Here is a 20,420-nt window from a genome sequence, read left to right on the forward strand (position 1 = left end):
TAAAGGGGGGGGGGGGGTGAAATGCTCGTTTTCACTCAATATCCTGTTAATCTTGAGTACCTATAGAGTAGTACTGCATCCTTCATAACTCCAAAAAGTCTTTAGTTTTATTATATTCATAAGAGAAAGATGGTCTGTACCGATTTTTCCCGGAAAAACACGACCGTCTGGAGGCGTGATGTGTGGGCGGAGCTAAAGAATCAGGAGTGCCAGTAGGCTTTAGCGTTGAGAGCATGTGGAAGCTGTGACATTATCGTGAGGGTAAAACCATCATCCAAAACAAACCATGGCTTACAGTCAGATTCAGTCATTTATTTATGATCCACAATCAGATCCCGAGGCTGAAACTGAACGAGAGCAGCAGCAGCAACGACTCGCTCCAAGCGGGGCTCGAACCCGGGTCTCCGGCATGTGAGGGGACGCACTAACAAGGAGGCAGAGATATTTTAAGCAGTTTTACTCACCGCCTGCGGTTCCAACACACGATCGTGACCCTTTTTCGTTGGGATTACATCATCCTTAAGAAATAAACGATACGCAAATCCGTCGTCAAACTGGGCTTTGTTTGTAAAACAAGCATCTTCGAAATGCAGGGAACAAACAAAACACTTGCAAAACTCCGTTGATGCTCTGTAAAAATAAACTCCATCCACTGGTCCCTTAATGCTGTTTCTCTTTTGGTAATCTGTGCAGGGTTGTCTTGCCCTGGCAACCAAAAACACACTTCTTTTGTGACTTTTCGCGACGCTCTCGCTCTGATCACTGAATCGCTCTGATCAGTGAAATGTCTCTGCTCAGCCTCGCTATATGGGAGCGCGCGCTCTTCTGGCAGACGTGCCCTAGGACCCATATAAGGAAATTCCGCTCCATCTAACGTCACACAGAGCCATACTCGAAAAAAACTTTCCGAAACTTGTGACAAACCGGAAGGAGCATTTTGGGAACAAAAATTCTCCTTCAAACATACAACTTAATTTTTGAAACTTTGTCCATGTTTAGCATGGGAATACAACTCTTTAACAGTGTAAAAAACTCAGTATGCATGAAATAGCATTTCACCCCCCCTTTAAAATCAAAAACATAAATTTCCACCACAATGAACACATTTGTCACTAATGAAGTTCCCTTTCGATACTTCACTCATACTGCGTATGGGGAAAAGCTCCTTTTTTCCTCGATACTGAAGCCTTTTTTCAATAACGCAGTGCAACTGCACTGCCATTGGTTTAATCTGTAAACTTTTTTAAACCAATGACAGCGCTGCGTAGCTGCGCGAGCCTGTGGCGATGCAGCGCGCCAAAGCCCGCCAGAATGGGCGGGGCGAATGGCTATATAAGCAGGCAATCGCCAGAGGAAATCAGATCTTACTCCTTCAGCGACGACTTCACTTCGTTGGATCTCTGCTGAACGCCTTCGCCTGGAACGAGCTCTCGCCGTCGAAGAGGCACCGCAGCGGACCAGCTGAGACCGCCGACCGCCTGCAGCGCCGGCGTACTCGCAGACAGCCGCTCTCAGCGCCGATCTCGGGCCGCCCGCTTCCCGCTTCCGGCCGCTTCTCAGCGATCTCCTGCCGCCATCCGGCGATCCTAAAAGAGCTTTTTCCAGCGGTTTTCACCGCTCTAAAAGAGCGTTTCTAACGCCGTTTTAACGGCGACGGCCATGCCGCGCCACAGCTGTGGCACATGCAGAGCCCCTCTGCATGAGGACGACGGCCATGGTGAGTGTGTTTTCTGCCTGGGTAAACCCCATGCTGAGGCTGCACTCACTGAGACTTCATGCTGCTTTTGTGAAAGCATGAGTCTCGCCTCTCTGCGCTCGCGGATTGCTTTCTTTAATGAAAGTAATCCCGCCCCTCGCGCCCTCCCGTCTTTTTCCTCCCGCGAGCCGGCCAGGAAAAGACGGCGGGGAAGAGGGGCCCAGCGCCCGGATTTGGGTGAGCTCACGCCGGCTCAGCGCCCGCGTGCCTCACCCTCTCCAATGAGAGAGCCGTCCCCTGTCCTCTTCTCACGCCCAGAGCAGCGTCCCTCGGCTGAAGCGAGCGACCTCGTCTCTTTTGGCGGATCGGAGGACGAGCCGCTTGACGACTCCATGTCACTCGCGGCTTCTGAAACGGAGGACTGGGCCGGCGATTCTGACCCCGCCCACCTGCCGTCACTGGAGCCCATCGACGCCAGAGCTGGGATGGATGCCGAGCTTCTCCGCATCCTCTCCAAGGCCGTTGAGGAACTCCATTTGGAGTGGGCCCCCCCTGAAGAGCCGACACGCAGCAGGCTGGACGAGTGGTACCTGCCAGGACGCCGCCAGGCCCCCCGCCAGCGACCTGCCCCATTCTTCCCTGAGGTTCATGACGAGCTGACAAAGTCGTGGCGCGCCCCCTACTCGGCCCGCCTACGCACTTCCTCTGCAGCTCTCAGCTCAGTAGATGGCTCTCAGGAGAAGGGCTATGAGCAATTGCCGCCCCTGGATGAGGCCGTGGCTGCTCACCTCTGTCCCCCCGCGGCTGTGGGGTGGAAAAATAAGAGAGCCCTTCCTTCCAAGCCATGCAGGACGACCTCTGCCATGGCTGGCAGGGCCTACACTTCTGCGGGCCAAGCCGCTTCATCTCTGCACACCATGGCCATATTGCAGGTGTTCCAGGCAAAGCTTCTCCGTTCCCTGGATGAGTCTAGCTGTAGTGAACCTGCTTTCCGTGACCTCCGCAGCGCCACTGATTTGGCTCTGCGCGCCACGAAAGCCACGGCCCAGGCCATCGGACGATCCATGGCCAACCTGGTTGTGCTGGAGCGCCACCTCTGGCTCAACCTAACAGAGATTAAGGAGAGCGACAAAGTGGCCTTTCTCGATGCCCCAGTCTCTCCATGCGGCCTCTTCGGACCAGCGGTAGAAGGGTTTACAGAACGCTTCACTGCAGCACAGAAGTCGTCCCAAGCCATGCGACACTTCCTGCCCAAGCGCTCCACCTCTGCCCCGAGTCGCCCCAGGACTGCGCCGACTCAGCACCAGAGCAAACCTGCCCCTTCTACCCCCCAGGCGGCACCCCCTAAGGAGCAGCACCCAGCTCGCCCCACTAGGCGCGCTAAACCGCCTAGACGTCAGGGCCCCCGGCAAAGGATTGTGCTGGACCCGACGCCCTCTAAATCCTCCTGATCGTTGGGGAAGAAAGAGGAAGGGGCAAAGTCCCGCTGCGGCCGGACCACCCCAGAAGCTCTCTCGCCTGTCTGCTGTGCGACCTGGGCCCACTGTTGTTGCGTCCACGCAAAGCGCCGTTGTTATGGCGAACACAATAAATATTTCACATTTTCAAAAAGAGAGCACTTTTCCTCTTCCACACTCGTCGGTGTTCAGGCCCCTGATCAGCGGTCTGCCATCCGACACTATCCAGCCCCTTGTCACGCGGGCCGAGGCCTGGCAGGCCATCCCCGGAGTGTCCAAGTGGGTGTTGGGGATAATAAAACACGGATACTCACTGCAGTTCGCCCGAAGACCCCCGCGTTTTCGCGGAGTGATTCCCACCTCGGTAGAGCCGGACGATGCTCAGGTCCTCCGCACCGAAGTGATGACGCTGTTAAGGAAGGGAGCCATAGAGATAGTTCCTCCCTCAGACAGCGGGTCGGGGTTCTACAGCCGTTATTTCCTTGTCCCCAAGAAAGATGGCGGTCTCAGACCCATCTTAGACCTCAGACATCTGAACCTTTCTCTCATGAAACGGAAGTTCAAGATGTTGACACTGAAGCAGATCCTCACGCAGATTTGCCCCGAGGACTGGTTCTTCTCGCTGGACCTGAAAGATGCTTACTTTCACATCCAGATAGCCCCCCATCACAGACGATTCTTGAGGTTCGCGTTCGAGGGTGTGGCTTACCAATATACAGTCCTTCCCTTTGGGCTGTCTCTAGCTCCCCGCACTTTCACGAAGTGCATGAACGAGGCGCTCTCCCCTCTGAGACAGATGGGAATTCGCATTCTGAACTATCTCGACGACTGGCTCATTCTAGCCCAGTCACGAACCGAGCTAGACCACAACAGATCCATGCTCCTGAGCCACTTACAGTGCCTAGGACTCAGGGTCAATTTCGCCAAGAGCTCACTGCTCCCCAGCCAACGTATTACGTTCCTGGGAGCAGTTTTCGACTCCGTCAATATGAGGGCGGTCATATCACCAGAGCGCGCTCTTGTACTTCAGCAGCTCGCGGCCTCTGTCAAGAACAAAGCCTGTTTCCCTCTGAAGTTCTTTCAGAGGATGCTAGGGCTGATGGCTTCCGCCTCCCCAGTTTTACAGCTCGGCCTCCTACGAATGCGGCCCTTGCAGTACTGGCTGAAACTCCGGGTCCCACCTCATGCTTGGCGGCACGGCCGCTTTCGCATCAGGGTCAACCAGGCCTGTCTAGCAGCCCTGGAGCCTTGGATGAACCCTGTTTGGTTCAGTCGTGGAGTACCCCTACAGGCGGTTTCCAGAAGGACGGTACTCTCAACAGATGCGTCCAACCTGGGTTGGGGTGCTCTGTGCGAGGGCAGACCAGCCTTCGGCTCGTGGTCGCACGAAGAAAGCCATCTTCATATCAACTGCCTCGAGATGCTGGCAGTGGAACGAGCCCTTCAATCCTTTCAGGCAATCTTGGAAGGGCGCCACATCCTAGTCCAGTCGGACAGCATGACAGTGGTGTCCTACATAAATCACCAAGGCGGCCTTTCGTCCAGCCGCCTCTGCGCACTGGCAAAGCGCCTCTTGGAATGGGCATTACCCAGGTTGCGATCGCTCAAGGCGACACACATACCTGGCAAGACGAATCTGGGAGCAGACATGCTTTCACGGAGCAATGTCCCCTCGGACGAGTGGATGCTCCATCCCCAGACAGTTCTCAAAATCTGGGAGATTTTCGGGAAGGCAGAGGTCGACCTCTTCGCCTCAGAAAGCAACTCTCATTGCCCAACTTATTTTTCAAAGGAAACAGATGCACTGGCCCACAACTGGCCCAGCCTCCTTCTTTATGCTTTCCCCCCGATTGCTCTGATCCCTCAGGTCATCAGACGAGTCAGGGAAGACAGACACAGAGTCCTCCTAGTGGCCCCACTCTGGAGGACCCAAGTTTGGTCCTCGGAGCTTTTCAGGCTTTCCATGAAAGCCCCATGGCCGATCCCCCTGAGGCGGGACCTCCTCTCTCAGGCGAACAGGACAATCTGGCATCCACAGCCAGAACTCTGGGCTCTGCATGTATGGTCCCTCGATGGGAGCCTCTGAGCCTCCCCGGGGACGTACTACACACCATTGCTCAGGCAAGAGCCCCGTCTACAAGACGCCTCTATGCCCAAAAATGGTCAGTCTTTGTTGACTGGTGCTTAGCACAAAACAAAGACCCTGTTGAGTGTGATGTATCTCCGATACTGTCATTTCTCCAGGAGCGTCTAGAAAAGGGTCTCACCCCTTCCACACTCAAAGTGTACGTAGCAGCCATTGCAGCATTTCATGCTCCTATTGCTGGCCAATCAGTGGGTCGACACAGCCTCATTGTGCATTTCCTGAGAGGTGCTAGGCGGTTGAAGCCCCCACGCCCTCTTACCGTTCCCACTTGGGACCTTCACACGGTCCTTGGAGCACTCAAAGGACCTCCCTTTGAACCGCTGCGGTCAGCTGACCTTCGGCCCCTAACGCTCAAAACCGCTCTGCTACTTGCTCTAGCATCGGTCAAGCGTGTTGGCGATTTGCAGGCCCTCTCGGTGAGCCCTGCATGCCTTGAGTTTGGGCCCAATGACTCTAAGGTCATTTTAAAACCCAGGCATGGCTACGTACCTAAAGTGCTCTCGACGCCATTCAGAGCACAGGTAATTTCCCTCTCAGCTCTGCCTCCGTTGTCAGGTGAGCGGGAGCTGGATTTACTCTGCCCAGTGAGGGCTTTGAGAATTTACATTGAGCGGTCTCAGCCGTTCAGGCAATCTGACCAGCTTTTTGTCTGCTTTGGTGACCGCACCAAAGGGTCTTCGGTCTCAAAGCAACGCCTCTCGCGTTGGATAGTTGAAGCTATCGCTCTATGTTACTCCTCTATGGGCCTTGAGTGCCCCACAGGAGTTAGAGCCCACTCTACTAGAGGGATGGCCTCTTCATGGGCCTGGTCTAGTGGTGTCTCTATCAAGGACATCTGTGAGGCGGCCGGCTGGTCCTCGCCGTCCACTTTTGTCAGGTTCTATAACTTGGATATCCCGACCTTGCATGCTCGGGTTCTTTCGGTTTGATACGACAGCCTCTAGCAGACTCTGTCATCATACCACCTCCAGGGAGCTAGCTCCCTCTCAGCAGTGTAGCGTCAAGGGTTCGATGGCTCCGGCCCTCTCACTTATCCTCTGGACCCCAGGGTGTTCAAGTTAAGTCTTGTCGTTCCCTACCGTGGCACGGCGCGGTTGAATTCGTTCCCCATACGCAGTATGAGTGAAGTATCGAAAGGGAACGTACTCGGTTACGAACGTAACCTCGGTTCCCTGAGATACGGAACGAGTACTGCGTTATATGCCGTGCCACGAGGCTGCGGGTTCAGTGTCGTCGCTTCAGTCGTATGACCTGATTTCCTCTGGCGATTGCCTGCTTATATAGCCATTCGCCCCGCCCATTCTGGCGGGCTTTGGCGCGCTGCATCGCCACAGGCTCGCGCAGCTACGCAGCGCTGTCATTGGTTTAAAAAAGTTTACAGATTAAACCAATGGCAGTGCAGTTGCACTGCGTTATTGAAAAAAGGCTTCAGTATCGAGGAAAAAAGGAGCTTTTCCCCATACGCAGTACTCGTTCCGTATCTCAGGGAACCGAGGTTACGTTCGTAACCGAGTACGTTACCAATGAGAAAACATAAAAAAATATTAAATAAATAAATAATTATGTTTGAAAAAAAAAATACATTAAAAGTCACATGTGGGCAGAAAATTACAAAGTAGTGAAAATATTCATGATTTCACTAAATAAACTAGTAAGACTGTTTAATTTGTGTTCTAATGTGTTGTTTCTGAATGAATAAAAGGGTTTATTAAATTTCACATGAATGTTTTTTAAACACTTTTAATTGTTATTTAATTTATATTGTATATAAATATTACATTTTTATATGTCCTTGTTTTGCAGCCATACATTTTATTTTATTTTTTAATTAATTTTAGTTAGTTTTAGTTAATTTAGTAAATCAAGTTAAACTAATTAAAATGAGAACTGTTTCTGTTCAGGTTATTTTCTTTCAAATAACTTTTTTATGGTTTTAGTTTCAGCTAATAACCCTGCCTCATATTGTATTTCATAGTTGAAATAGAATGACTGAAAGACCCAATTAGAGTGACCTTAATAGTCCTTACAATGCTCTTCCATAGAAAGTAAAGTACACTTACTTTATGGGGCAGAAATGGGGAGTTGACACAGGAAATCAAACTTCCAGTGTCCACAGCATCAGGCTGGCCACAGATAACAATCTACAAGAAAAATAAGAGACTGTTACAAAGAACACAGAACAACAAACTTGTGAGCAAAAAAAAAGCTGGACAAATGTGAAAAGAATGAAACAGAAGAAGAAAGGGTCAGGACTGCATGTATAGTTCTGTAATGAGGTGGGCAGGTGTGATGTGGAGCGGGCTGCCCTTAGCAGGACCTCCAGCTTGTTATTCCTCCTACTCTGATGACTTCTCTGCCGCTAGTGAGCTCTGATGGCCATGACACATGTTCACAGCTCATCCAATTGTCCTGGAGCGGAAGGAAACTTTGGAAAAATGGCCTGACAGGGAAAACTTTTATCCAGCAGCATCATTCTAGTTGATATGTGACAGATCCAAACGCTAACGGTCCTCATTGTGAGGACTGATGAGCTGGCTATCAATCCTACTGTATGTACCTTTACACCAGAAGCAGCCAGGATAACTGATTTCCCAAAAAAGGTGACTTACAGGTAACTTTTCAAAGTTTGGACTCAGTAAGAATTTAACAAAACTTACTTTTCCACAATATATTATGCAGCACAGCTGTTTTCAACATTAATAGTGATAAGAAATGTTACTCAAGTAAAAAAATTATTAAAAAAAAGAAAAATACAAAAAAATGGTTTGCCATCACAGAAATAAAATACATCATAAAATATTCACAAAAAAAAAAAAAAACTATAACTTTGAACTATAGTGCATGTATACAGTATAGACACAGCTTGTCATATCGCCCCTACAATTATTCAACATCTGTTTATTACAGTATTAAACATGAATGGAAATATCAATGAATACAAAAAGCATCCAATGACCAGATGAATCCAAAATGTGATGCAAGGTACTTATTTACAGTTATATGACATAAGAACATTTGGCAAGTCTGAGACAATCATTCAGTGTGGCAAACACACTCAATCTACTCAGCCTTTCCTCAAGGTTGATGCAGTCAGAAGTGACAGTCTCCACTAGAGAGAAGTTCACTTCCAGGTTTCCAGAGCATGAAGTGAGGAGGTTCTTCAGTGGGACTTTATTACATCCAGTCATGGTTTGTCACCAGCATATGTTGTGTTTCACATGATGATTTGTTGTTTTCCCTGACAGATTTCTTAACCAGCAAGACTTTTGTTTTGACACCTCTATGATCAATAGGGCCTTTAACTGAATTTTCCAGAAGGCTTAGCGCGGCCCAAACATGTCTAGGGAAGTCCAGGATGGCTTTCCAGATGCTGAGATCATTAAACATGCGTGCACAATTGAGATCTTCCTGTCAGGCTATATTACTATGGTACAGTAGCAGCAAAACATTGGACTGGAAGGACATGCTGAGGGTGATGCGGTCAGCTGCATATAACACCGCAGGTGTGTCGGTCAACCTGCAGGACATCTACACCAGATGGAACAGGAAAATCATTGAGAAGTGAGTCTCTTGGTCCATCAGTGGTCCATCCTCATCTCAGTTCTTACCAGAGTCGGCCTAATTTTCATATAAAGCAAAAAAGCAATTTTCACTAATTATTTATTACAAATCTGGATAGTAAGAAATAAATTAATAAATAATTTGTAAACAATGTCTACAAACAATAAATACTACTAATAATGAGTTAATACATATTTATATAATAATAATAATAATAATAATAATAATAATTCAAATTCACAACAATATACTAAATATTTAAAACAATAAATTTATTAATTAGAACAATATTAAATAACTATGATTAATGGTGAAATAGAAAATAAATAATGAATTTTAAACAAATACAATTAATAAAAAAAATACTTAAATCATAAGAATTGAAAATATTCTTAGAAAATAAATCTTAGAAAGGGTTTATAAAACAATCAGGAGCATATAGTATAAAACTGTCAAGATTTGTCTAAGACTAGTCTCAGCCTCAGACATCACGCACATGGACCGTTGGCTAAACGTCTGATGCATATGGGACACAAAAGTGGAAACACTTCAGGAGTGTCGAAGTCGTCATCAGATTGGTTGAATTCTACAGGATTTCCGCAAGACGTGTGTCGCGTTCTTTAACGTTCCACCTGGAAACAAAGATACTGTGGCGCCAAACCCCCTCAAGAGAAAATAAAGCCGTTGTGTTTACAACAGTGACACGAGCGCTTACCAGGTTCAACTAAATGCTGGATTTTCAAAAGTATGTGAAATATTAAAAGTTTGCGGCATAGAATCTGTAAAATATGTTCAAGGGTTTTACACACCGGTCTGTTATTGTGGTGACATTTCCACTTATACACTTCCATCTGGCTATGTGAGACTTGGACCAAAGGGAGAACCTGGCTTTGAGAGACTTTAGATTGAAATCTCAAATCTCAACCTTAGGGACTTGAGAGGGAACTAATTATTTACTACATTTCTGGACAAAAATAAAAATAAATGAATAAATAATTTGTAAACAATATTTAATAATAAGAACAATTAGTAGTAGTATATTATGTTAATATTTTAATAATTATTTTAATAGTAATATATAATTAATAATAAATATACTCATATCAATATAAATAAATAAATAGGATAAAAACAAACAAACACATACTTAATTTACAGTATTAGTAAGTTTTACTTAAATCATAAATATTGAAAATATTTTAAATATAAATCTTAGAAAGATAGACTTCAGATTGGAATCTGACTCTACCTTAGGGACTTGTGAACATGTCTGTCCTATTGTAGTATTCACAGTCAAGGAGGTTTGAAAAAAATTACATTTTATTGCCATTGCATCAGTTGGACATGATGCGACAAGTGAAACCGGACATTAAAGCTTCATACGCAGTAGCTCTGGACCACAACGCAGTTATCTGTTTGAGGGTATAATGCTGGGCCATGACACTGCGGACCATATCTGACAGGGCAAATGGCACCTTGATCAGTCTATCAGAGATGGCAGTCAGTAATTGCTGCGAGCGCTGTGTTCAGTCCTGCTGGCCCTGTGAGGTGGGAGAGTTTCACCAAGTTCATTGTCGAGAGAGAGTTCGCACTGGTTTCGGCACTGTCCTGATCTGGAAAAAAAAAGAAAAATCACAATTATATTGTCAGTAAAATGACCAGTCCAGCATAGCAGCCATGTTTTCAGACAGTGATGTAAACAGTCTGGCTTCTGGAAAAAATGGCATCATAACATTGATGGTTCAAATATGAATTTAACAGAAGTCCATTTATCAGGTTAAGCTGAGCTATAAGTGCCTGATATCACAAGTGAAGTGGCTCTAGAGCTGTGAGTTGATTCACTTTATCTGCCTTTTGTTTGCATGTGTGCAAAGTGGGTGTTGGGAGTGGGTTCCCGTGCCTCGTGTCACAATGTAATGAGCTGATTGCATCTGGGAGCTGAGAGGGACGGAAGCGATGACTGCAGAATAGCAGCAATGCTGTCCCAACCAAATTAATGCAGATGATATCAGGCAGCTTCACACATGGCCATTTACTGCATGCAAGTCATGTCAGAATGATTGTATTTACAAGCTGATTGCACATGAACAGCATCACAAATCTGGATTCTGAATTATGGTGTAAGAAAATAAGTAGTGATCATGAATTGTAATAATGAGTGTTGGTGGTAAAATTGGTTTGTATAGCTTGTGTGTAGAGTTTCGTGATAAAGCTTGCCAGAAAATACGACTAATTTATCTGGTTTATTAGAATTCAGACTATTGCGACCAAACTATATTTCCCAGTGTTCTTTTTCTGCAAATCTAATGTGCATCCTTTGTGCTTTATGTTGTTGCATTTACTCTGTAGCTTCCAAAAAAAAACATACGTTAGAAAGTTTAGGGTCAACAAGATTTTTGTTTTGAAAGAAGTTCATAGTTTTATTCAGCGAGGATCAGAGCGGGGTAGATTACTTACAAATTGTAATCCATTACTTAAAATTTTGTTGTTTTACTGTGGTTTTTTTTTTCAAATAAATGCAGCCTTGATAAGCAGCGTTTAGGACCTTATTCAAAACATAAAATATCTTACAGAAACCAAACTTTTGAATGGGTAACGCAGCTTCTTAAAATGTCTCCTGTCTTTGTGTGGAAGTGAAAAAGCTAAATAAATTATGAGGTCAATACGGAAAACAGGCTTTATGAAATAGAAAATACCAAATGTAAATCTTTGAAGAACTAAAGCCCAAAATAAAGAAACCCAATAGCTTAATTTTCAAAAAAAACTAGTGACTACACTGCCTGCGTTTTTTATGAAATGGCAAAGCTGTCTCGTTTTGGTTTTGTCTAGTTTGGGCAAGGCGTAAAATGTAGAGTGGCAGATGCTTTAGGAGGTAATCTGTCTTCCACCGACAGAGAGAGGTGAGGGGACTCGGTTCTGACACGTGACGGCACCGCATAGAGCCAACTCTGCACGCTTGGCTCACTATATAATAGCCCAGTCACTCAGAAAAGATGAAAAATCTGACTTGTGTCTATTTTAATTTATCAGGTGCAACAACAAAAACATAACAGTTACTGTAGCTTTCTCTGCCCTTATCCATATCTCATTGGTGTCAGTGCCATTTTCACAGTGCCATCAGTCACGGACCAGGCACGCTGGTGTAACTATTCGCTCAGATCAGCTCGTACTTCCAATTCTTTTGGAAAAAATACAGAGCCAAGCCAATCGGGGCATTAAGCCCCGGCACTTATACACTTCAAAAGTATGTGTGCGGATCTTTTTCTTTTTTGTATTGTCGTGGGAGACAAAAAAAAAGAATGAAAAATCACTCTCTCATACCACTTCCACAGCAATGTCACACGGAAGGTGATGAATGGTGCACAGCGTGAAATAAAAGGGATGCGGTGGGACTTCAAGAAAATATCAATTGCTTTTACAAAGCAGGCTTTGATGTACTGAATCAGTCTTCTATATTGGTCAAGTTCTACCCAGAAACATGGAGATATCGGAATTCATCAGAAGACGGACCAGAAAAGAAATGGCGAGAAAAGGGCAGTGTGTTTTAGTGAGATAGAAAAGAGAAAAGGACATTACGGGATAATAAAAGACAGTGATGAGGTTACGTAAGGAACGAATGGAGTGGTTTCAGCAGGGTATGTCTGGCTGAAACAGTTCCCCAGGCGAGGGTCCATGAGAGTGCAGTGTGGTGGTGCTATCAGCAGTGGAGTGATGCAGAATGTAGACTGACAGCTACAAATCGTCATCATCCTTTCCGTGACTCATAACCACCCACACATTCCCAAAGCAAGAAGCCTACATCCACAGGCTTTCCACACCCTAAATACAGGGTAATATTACACATGATGTCACATTTCTGCTCCTCACCCTGTTTGAGAGCTTACAGCAGCGTCGGATCTGAGGGGTCGCTACTGAAGTAACCTCTGCCCTGCGAATCCCAGAAGAGCTGATCCTGCCTCAGCTGGAGTCCTTCGGCCCACTGCAGCCAGCGGACCCTTTGCGTAGCCTCAAACGGGTCTGGCTGCTGGACCTGTTTGAGGCTACGCAAAGGGTCCGCTGGCTGCAGTGGGCCGAAGGACTCCCACAAAGGCGTAGTTATCCAGGAAGTCTGCAATAGGAGATGCACTGGAGAAAACATTATAGAGATCATTAGTAGTGAAGGTCAAGATCTTCTGTTCTTACACAAATACAAATGACATTTCTTGTAAATGCAGGGTTGACCTGCGTAAAAATATCAACCAGGTTAACCTACGCTAGGTTGATCGACATAACTCTATTGACTACAACTGTGGCTTGCTGCCAATTTACCACAGGAAAAAAATGCATTTACAGTGATACAAGTATCAATGAAAGCCTTGTAAACAAGAAAGGAAGAGGGTTCACAGTAGAAGCTTTATAATCAAGTTCAAATAGATTAAAAATAGAAATTATCCCTTGGAAATTAGCAATTAACAATTTAAGGTTTTAGTTATTTATAATAACCCTACCCTAACATTTATGACTGTAAACTAGATGAAAGTAATTGCTTTTACCTTTTTAAAACATGTATTCTATCAAACCATGTGCTTAGAACAGAATTTTATTACAAATTACATATAAATCACAATAAGATCAATAAGATGCATAGATAGGGTGGATTTCCATTTCATAATAAATTAATCAATTACAGAACAAGCAGGGATTATTGACAGCATGCCACAAATGCAATCCATAAAGAGATACCTTTGACCTGAAATACTACATTACACCTACACAGACTCAGGATGTACAATGAAATTAAAAAGTTAAAAGATTCATCTCAGTGAGCTACAGTGATATTTCAATCATGACATTCTATGGTTGGATCTAAGCTTCAAGTCCTTTGAAAACCAAAGGAAGTATTTTTCCCCCTGAAGTTCTCCTAAATTTACTTATAAGAAAGTGGGGGCAGAGCAGTCTCTGTTTACTGAAAGTGAATCTTCTTCCTCACTGAAGCGCCATGTGAACACAAAACAATGAAAAAAAAAAAACATTACACACACTCACAGGGTAAAGTTACAGCATGAATTACATGCTATTTCACTCCATCACAATTGCTCATGTCCACAAGGTACTTTTTTCTTATTTCAGAGAGCTTTGTGTCGATTTGCTGCCAGAATTGGCTGTTGCAATCCATGACATGAAATCAGTGAGAAATGTAAGACGCAGTGGTTTTTTCTGTTGCACGACTTCTGTTATAAAATTATTATTTTTTTATTAATAAATAAATAAAAACTTCCTTACAATGAAAGTGAAAGTTCCACTTACTTTTTATGGAAAATGGGGAATTTGGAATTACATAATTGAAGAAAAAGAAAAAGAAAAAAATTATTTATGGGTGATCTGTCTCTTTAACCAGTAAGTGTGAGAAAAGGCAGAGTTTCAGAAGATTAAACAGTCAGTAAATATGACATGCTCTACCAAAATCAAAGTGGTTATGAGTTGTTTAGATGGACGCCACCTTAAGATGCAAAAGCTAAACTCTGTGCATTGACTAAAATGCATACAAAGACGTTTGGCATGATCTTTGTGTTATTAAAGCCATGTGAAATTCCTTCTGAGGTGATGTCACCATATAAGATTGCAAAAGTCTTTGAAGTTTAAAATAAATTTGATTCAGATCACATCAAGACACTTCGACCCTTGTCCTCAGACCCTTGAACAGAGGTAGCCAGCTGAGTGTGCGGAAGCAGATAGTGACAGGTCTGAAGATAGTACAGTGTCGAGAGCAGGACGGATGAGCAGGGTCTAAAGCTGGGAACCTAACCTCCATAGTTCTTAGTTCAAACAACTGACATTCCAAGAGATAAAAAATGTCATGAGGTGCCTGTGAGGAGAGCGCCGTCAACATCTGACCCCTGTCAGATCTAATGCACTATTCAAATGTCATGTACAATAAGTGCTAGGCGAATGTGGATGAAAACCTGGTGACTAGTTTCTAAACATTTGTGCTTCAAAGGTCTTTGATTGAGCCCAAGGAGGTCTATAATAGTTGGAGAAGTCTGTTGTGTCAGTGACAGTATCTCAAATGGAAATGTGAGCACAAAATAGTAAAATATTTATTATGATATAAATACGTGTGGTTTTTAGATGGATATGGCATCTAGCAGCAGTAGCTTAACGGTCCATGCTAACTAGACCTTTATTGGACCATGAGGTAAGTTTCTTCTCAGGTATTCTCGACCCACAGCTCGGTTTATGGGTTCGGAGAAAAATATGACTCCTCTGTTTGAGTTTCTTCTCAGTAAGACAACAAAACAAATCAGCCTGCCAGTCAGTTTTTAATGAACAGCTCTCCCTGGATTTTTCCATTCCCTCCTTGTTGGTTCTCTGTATTCTCACCTGGTGATACAGTCTCTTCAAAGTGCAGCAAAGCCACATCCTAACTTCCAAACAAACCTGTGGAGACCGAAGCTATAAAAAAGAGCCCAACCTCTATCTATCTCAGGAGCCATAAAGCTTTTGTTTCTAAAGTGATAGATCTACTCACAATGTAGTATGATTTTTATACAGCTGAACAAGATTTGGACCATTTGCCACATTCCTTGGAATAACAGCACAGCCACTGGATGGTTCATGAATAATTCACCTGGCACTGCATTTTAACCTGGCCCGGATACTATAGCATATTTCTTCTATTACAATAAAAGGCCCTTAATTCCGTTTGAGAGCTACAACAGTCAGGTAACCTGTCTCATTCTTATCAAACATTCATGCCAGATTTCTCTCTAAATGTTTGCACTGCATGGCACAGGGCTCTTTAAAGGATTAGTTCACCCCAAAATGAACATTCTGTCATCATTTACTCACCTTCATGTCGTTCCAAACCCACATGACTTTCTTTCTTCCGCAGAAGACAAAAGCAAAGGCTGTTTTTTTCCACGCACTTTTCCAAGCAATTACAAGGAACAGGGTCTAAAGCTTTCGAACTCTAAAAAGCACCATAAAAGTATTATAAAAGTGGTCCATATGACTCACGCACACTATATTCCAAGTCATACAATAGCTTTGAGTGAGAAACAATGGCAATATTAAGCCATTAAACTCACCTAGGATTATTGTCAGCATTATAGAAGCTGCTGATGTCTGATTTTATGAATGAAACCTTTTGTTTTGAATCGATTCATTTGGTTCACATAAACAGTTGATAAAACATTAAATATGAATACTGTAAATTTTAGACTATTTCTATTTTAATCTGTTATACAGGTACTTAAACGCTTCAACCCGATTCACTTGAACTGCACGGAAGTACAGTTTTTTTTTTAATTACTGTCAAAATCTGAAAGGGCTTGAAGGTGAGCAAATAATGAAATGTTCATTTTCTTAGAACTATCCCTGTGGATGGATGTGGAACATTAAAAATGAGGTACAAAGCAAGATAGCAGTTCCTCTTTTGAATGGATGAAATCAGGTGGCCAGAAACACAACCAATTCCCTAGTAATTGATCTTCTTGCTGGGATGCTTGGTAAATTATTCCCTGTGAGGGAAATCCTCCAAATTAAAAACAAACTGATGCAGATTTTTACAGCTCCCTTATGCAAACAAACCGGAGCAGAACCACAAGAGAAGAAACCTCTCATCCTACGCTAAATTCAAATTATAAAGGCCAATCAGATGATTACAGAGGGAGTGCTCCTGATTAAACATTATGTGATGTGACAACATGACAAAGCTATTTCTTCATTATCCCATTGCGGAACACTCAATGAAAAACGTCTGAAAACAGCCAGCTGAAATGTGGGTTAACTCATGAAAATGATCAGTGTGACCTGAGAAGCACACTCAGCATTGTGGGATGACTGATGTGCTGACACAATGAGAGGTACAAATGAGAGGTTACCCCAAGAATGAGGCTAGTGAATTTGTGTGTGTGTGTCTGTGGGCGAATTCATACGTGAAAAGCTTTGTATTGTGCTGATTCTCAGGCATTTCTACATTGGCAGGATTTGTGCCAAGGTAATTAAGACCTGGATGCAAGACAGAATGTGCGCTAGTTTTCTTGGCCTACTGTAAAGGCATATACACCCTCATCATAATCAGTGTTATTTTAGTAGCATTTATAAACTATTATAGAATTTATTAAGATGTGAATTCGTTTTCAGTTTTGATTTGAATGTAAGTTAGTTATGGGCTTGTCATTATTATTTGTGATCCTGGACCACAAAACCAGTCTTAATGATTTCAAAATTAAGATTGATACACTATCTGAAAACTAATAAATAAGCTTTCCACTGATGTATGGTTTATTAGGATCTGACAATATTTGGCAGAGATACAACTATTCGAAAATCTAGAATCTGAGAGTGCAAAAGAAAATCTAAATACTGAGAAAATCGCCTTTAAAGTTGTTCAAAGGAAGTTCTTAGCAATGCATATTACTAATCAAAAATTAAGTTTTGATATATTTATGGTAGGACATTTACCAAATATCTTCATGTAGCATTATCTTTACTTAATATTCTAATGATTTTTGGCATAAAAGAAAAATCTATAATTTTAACCCATACAATGCTTTATTTTATTTTATTTATTTTTTTTGCTATTGCAAAAAAAATACTCCAGCGACTTAAGCCTGGTTTTGTGGTCCAGGGTCACATATTTGTATTTCTATTTAAGTGTAATTTATTTTTATTTCAGTTTTATTTGTGCATATTTAGTACTTCAACTTAAACCTAATTTAGTTCAGTAAGAAGCCAAAACAGCATTTTCATATAAATTTAAGATTTGAATGGTTTTAGGTTTCATTAACAAAATCAATGAATATGTTAAAACATCCCCAATCACCCTTTCTATATTTGGCCAAATTAGTATCACACTTAAAATTGCCATTTTAAATAGTCTTTTCCCATCATAATGATGGGAAATTAGACTGAAGCTAACAAACTAGCTGTTTTTAATCTGTAACTGTTCTTATATCAGCCTTTCTGCTTTTGCAGGCTGAATACATATTTTGAAAACGCAGAAAATGTTCCTTCCACATGCTCCACCTCCATATTATTTCCACGATAACAGGAATGGAGAATCCTCTGGCCCTCTTCATCCCACAGGTGTTCTCGGAGAAAACAAGCTGCCCGCTCAACTCTTTCCACCAGGGCCTTGTCTCAGCACGGCTCCGACACGTGCAAACCTGGACAACATCAGCCCTGACCAACCGAAGAAATGGGAGTGGACGCTGATTACAAGCTTTGGAAAACCTAACCATGTTGAATTTAGAAAACAAGGTTCTTTGAATGTTGAAGCCATGTTCTGTCTGTGGTTTCTCTAGCAAAAGTACTTGGGCAAACAACCTGATTATGTAAAACTGTCAGGAAGAGTTCTGCCTCTCAGATAATGAAACTCCCTGCCAACAAGAGCTAAAAACATTTTGATAAAGGTCCAATAGGTGCCAACCAAGACAGCAGAGCTTTGAAATGATCTCAAGTAGAATGTGTTCGGAGGGCTGGGGAACACTAACAATAGTCCTGTCAGCCCTGACATGTCTCACGGCTTTGAGAGTGGGCCTATCAGGTTTGATTAATGCCAAGGGTTACTCTGCAGGTAGCAATATCCAGTCGCTATGAATTAAGAATGTAATGGAGCGTAGCTCTGGAAGGAACAGTTTTATTAAACAACGTCTCAGGCTTTCTTTAATTAAGATATCAGCTCATTAGTCACTATTCTTCAAGCGCTTTTGTCAGCCAGAGCTCCAAAGGGGCCTTGGCACCCTGCGAAGGTTTTGATATCCTTTCATTAAAGACAATGAGGGCACAGACCACAACCCAAAGGTCCCCTCTGTGGGCTTTTAAAGGCTTGGCTCCACATCTAAGCACCCCATGAAAGAACACTAACATTATAGTAATGCTATTAAAGCAAACCCAGTCAGAACAAAACAAACATTTATGGAGCTTGTCGAACACTGGACCTTGTTCGCCAAATGAAATCAATAAAATCGTAAGGATAGGAAGGGGGTACATATAGCTAAAGGGGACGCAACTATTGTGAATTCTCTTCATGCCTCAGCCTCTCATTGATTAATTGATGATTGTTTCCATTTCAAAATGCTCTATGAAAAGCAATTAACTCTAATTAGAGTCTTTTCCTGGCTCAGTGCTCTGGGATTTCCAGTAGTATATTACTGGCTGACACATGTACTTTTTTCCAATCAGGAAACTTACCATTCCAGGAAGCTGGCATTTTGGTTTCCAGGTGAGGAGGTGGGCGTGCTTTTCGCACCTCGGCCAGCTTGGCCCTGGCTTCGTACAGCAACTCGGACAGTCTGTCCACACTGATGCTAAAGTGAGCAGCGGTGGGCTCTACTGAATAACGCTCAATCAGCACATTCTGACCCTGCAGCTCTCCATGGGGGTCGTACAAAAATACCAAGTAACAAATCAGTAAATGCAAATGATACAGAAAGATCCCTGCCATTACAAATTAATTTGCATTATAAAAACCTGCTTTGTTCACAAATTAGGTGTTGTGTACGTTAAATGCTAACCACTGAATTTCATTCATTTTACTAGAACATACTTTTAAGTACCAACCTACTAGACAAGACTGCAGATTGGACAGAATTTGTGTTATGGTTTGTGAAACATTATTATTATTGGCTGGTTGTTCATTTGTCAATGTGCAGGTAAAGATATTTGCAAAGCTTTTCTTCTGTAATAATATTACAAATAGTATTTTAGTAGTTAAAACTCTAAATTTGCTAATAGTTTTTATAATTATCTGAGACATTAGTTTATTTTTGTATATATATATTTGTATTACAGCAAGCGGAAAACATAACATTTTGTTAAAAAATGCAAGAGGTAGCTACAAATAAAGATGATTTTATACTGTATGCATGATTAAACAATTAATCCAATGAATTATTTGATTAATAAACTTTAATTTTCTTTGTTGTAGCCAAAAATCTTTCTAACTGCTCTCATAAAAACCTCAAATTCCCAAACCTGAGTGGGGTCCACATTGCCTTGCTCTTTCACACCATAATGATGCATGTAGATATCCTCCTGTGTTGTGCCTCCTTCAGCACCTTCCACGATGTCAGGAAGCAGCTCTCTGATCTCTCCTGCTGTCCACACACAAAACGCTCCCTCTCTCTTCTCAGTGGATTCCACCATAGGAAAGAAATCTGCATCCTCAGCGCTACAGAAGCCGCCAGACTGCAGAGGGCAGCACAATGCTCATAATCAAATGTGGTTTATTTATTTTTTGCCACTTTGTACATTGCGGTTTCTTGAGGGGATCATTTCTTCTTGGCCACAAATTATCTTGTGAAAACATGTTACTTTACATGTCTTCAGCACAGAGTGAATCTCTGGTTGTTATTTAAATCATAACAAGGGGATGATTTATAGTACAGAGAGAATGTGAATGCTATATTTTGTTTGCTTTTTGTGGGGAACAACCAAAATCAGACAGACAGACAGATAGAGGAGGTGGGTTGGCCTTAAAAATGACTCTGACCTGGGCGATATTTCAGTGCTTTTGTGTTTTGGTGCTGATTCAGCATGACTGACGCCAAATCTGGGATCTAATGAGGGAGAGGAA

This window comes from Carassius gibelio, chromosome B12 (genome assembly GCF_023724105.1).
Source record: "Carassius gibelio isolate Cgi1373 ecotype wild population from Czech Republic chromosome B12, carGib1.2-hapl.c, whole genome shotgun sequence".
Taxonomy (NCBI): domain Eukaryota; kingdom Metazoa; phylum Chordata; class Actinopteri; order Cypriniformes; family Cyprinidae; genus Carassius; species Carassius gibelio.